This window comes from Henckelia pumila, chromosome 3, assembly GCF_033568475.1.
Source record: "Henckelia pumila isolate YLH828 chromosome 3, ASM3356847v2, whole genome shotgun sequence".
NCBI lineage: Eukaryota > Viridiplantae > Streptophyta > Magnoliopsida > Lamiales > Gesneriaceae > Henckelia > Henckelia pumila.
Window position 1 is genome coordinate 128,378,894 of NC_133122.1, and position 3,300 is coordinate 128,382,193.

At 36.2% G+C, this 3,300-nt stretch overlaps 1 pseudogene; it reads left to right on the forward strand.

Moving 5' to 3' along the window:
* The first annotated feature begins 1,566 nt into the window (after positions 1–1,566).
* LOC140889475 (probable ferric reduction oxidase 1) lies at positions 1,567–2,922 on the forward strand (annotated as a pseudogene).
* Positions 2,923–3,300: the final 378 nt, after the last annotated feature.

The window sequence follows — 3,300 nt, forward strand, 5'->3', positions numbered from 1 at the left end:
CCTCTTTTTAACTACCACCATCTTCATTTTTTTTCCTTTTTTTTCTTTTCAAATCTTCCACCACACCATTCCATATTCACAAATATCAACTAGGAGCACATAAAATTTTAGCATTCAAATTACTCCCTTAAAGGTAGGAATTAGTGTTTAGGCTATTTATAGGTAGTCAAAGTAGGACCTTGAAAAGATGTCAAATGGGGTTTATCACATGTTTACACGCATGCCATTCGTTTTTTCAGTTAAGCTCAAACAGCGTACTAGGGATAGTTGAATCAATAGGTAGCTTGAAAGGCTCAAACGATTTCAGAAAAATTGCCTAAATCATTTCTAATCACAGTTATGCCCGTATTGCGCCTCAAAGGGTGTCCGAACTAGTTCTAGACAATCTCAATTCACAAGTAAATCACATGAATTTTCACCAGTGCAAAAAATAAGTAATCATCAGCAGTAAACGATGATATTCAACAAGTATTCAGAACAAAGTACCTAGAGTACTTATATATCTCGTGAAAGCTCAAAGGGCAACTAAGGTAAGTTCCAACGAAAATTAGGCTCAAGGATCCCAAAAAATGCCTCATTCATTTCTATGCTTGTATCTTTTAACTCAGACTTAAGCACAATCACAGAATATATAGGAATTCATTCATCTAATTAGTTCACCAACACAAAAAAAATTTTAAGTAGGCTACGATCATGGATTTGAGAACTAGTAGAATTTTTGGTTTTTACTTCGCCATTTTTTACTTCGGAGATTAGAAACTGTGAAGTAATATATAACAATAGACTTCAATAATAAAAATGGCGAAGTAAAAAATGAATTTATACTTCAGTTGTTAAAAAACACAGGCTTCACAATTAATTTGTGGCAACTTTTTACTTCGGCATAGCCAATTTGGTGAAGTAATAAATTTAAATAATATATAATTTATATTAGTGCTGAAGTAGAAAAAGGAAAACCAGATGAAAGAACCATCCTCGTCACTTCATCGTTTTTATGATCCCCATTTTCTCTAAAACCCTAGCCGCTGATTTTGAATCTCCGGCATTCCACTACGCCGGAAACTGCTCGTCAACACTTGGATTTGAAAGCACAAGAGATCTGAAGCCTTCTGTTTTTTTTATCATTTTGGCTTTTCCGAGTTCCAAATTTCCGTATCTCATCAGCATCGAGCACTGGGCGGGCCTTGACAGAATGGGACCGATCTTCCTGTATTGCGGGAAAGAAGGTGACATTGAGTGGTTCACCGCCAATACAGGCCTCGTTTGGGAGATCGCTCCTCGTTTTTGCGCCATGGTTATCTTCCCTGAAGCAATATTTTTTTTACGTCGTTACTTATTAGCTGGAAATTAGTCCCTAATTTTATTTAGTTGCCCCTTATCCCCTGCATTCTGGCGCACATGTATCTGTTGTGTTAGAATGTGATCCTCAGCACTTTTTAGTTCGGGCCACATGAGATTCTTGGTATATTCATTGTTCTTGGGAGAGTTGGCTGGAAATTTAAAGTGTTTTAGAATACGACGGCATGTTTTTTGAATAGTTATTTCCGATTAAAGTGAAATTAAACAATGTTAGGCCTTGTAGGGAATGTATGCTTGACTTTCCTCTTTTTTCCAGTGACTCGAGGATCATCAATCTTACGCTTGCTTGGCCTTACTTCAGAATTCGCGATCAAGTATCATATTTGGCTTGTCCATACTGCACTAACCCTTTTCACTGCACACGATCTTTGCTTTGTTATATTTTGGGCTAAAACACATCAGATCTTGGAGGTATATATTAATGATCGAGTCTTGGTCTAATTTTTTGTTGAATTTTCTAAAAAAAACAGATTCTTGATCTTTTTTCAGATGATCAAATGGAATAAAATTGGGGATTTCAAACCTGGCTGGTGAAGTAGCTTTGGTCTCTGGATTAATAATGTCGATTACAAGCCTAACTCTTGTTAGGAGGAAAATATTTGAACTCTTCTTCTATACACATCATATGTACATTGCTTTTGTTGTTTTCTTCGTTTTACATGTTGGATTTCTTTATTCTTGCATAATGTTACCCGGTTTCTACCTCTTCTTGATTGATTGGTATCTGAGATTCTTACAATCTCAGCAAAGAGTTTGTCTGGTTTCTGCTCGTGTATTACCTTGACAAGCCATGGAACTGAACTTTTCCAAGGATCCAAGTGACGTATAATTCAGTATGCACATATAATGCTTTTTGATTACCTAACAGCGAAACTTTATTGTCCATTTTCTAATTTTCCATTCAATACCAGGATTGAGTTATAAGACATCAAGCATTATCTTCATCAGCATTATGTTCATCAATTTAAGAGTGTATCTAAGCTCCAGTGGCATCCATTCACTGTAATCTCGAATACTAACACAGATCATGATCGACTCAGTGTTGTCATCAAATGTGAAGGGGGATGGTCTCAGAAGCTTTATCAAAAATTTTCGTCTCAAATAAATCGTCTTGAAGTATCTGTTGAACGACCTTATGGTCCTGCATCAACCTTATTTTTAAGGTTAAATTTTACCAAAAAAACAACAGTCCATTGATTTCAAGTCGGCCTCATCTTTTCCTTTTTTTTTTTGTCATCAAGCGACGTATCATGTGGACTAATGCATTACATATGCAGGCACGACATGCTAGTGATGAGTGGAGGCAGTGGAATCACCCCTTTCATTTCCATCATTAGAGAACTCATTTTCCTTTCAAGCACATCGGAAAGAAACATTCCAAGAATCCTCCTTGTATCAGCTTTCCAGAAAGCCGAAGATCTCGCATTGCTAGAGTTTCTCCTTCCGGATTCTGGAACTTTTTCCAATATCTCCACCTTAAAGTTACAAATTCAGTCATAGGTGACGAGAGAGAAAAGACCCACAATGGACAACCAGAAGCAACCTCAAACCTCAGAGGTATAATCTTCTCAACTTGATCGCATTTGAATTTACTATTTAATTAGAGGGCGCATTGAAGGAGTACTTCAGTTTTACAGTGTCTCATATTATAATATAAAATTGAATTATATATAAATAATATTTGAGTGACTTTGTACTTGAAACTTCTGAGTTATACTCTGGTCAAAACGTTTTGAAGTGCGAGGGGCTGAGGATGGTGGGATTATTTCCTTCTTGATTTCAACATATCTCAGAATTGATGGAAGCTCTTACAGTGGAGTGTTCAAGGGTGGAGTAAACATGGTCTTGGGTGATATCATTTCAGGTTATTGTAAATTTGATTTCACTTTGGTTTCCATGTTCTAATTTTTAATTTCGCGTTTATTTTTTTGCTAAATCTTT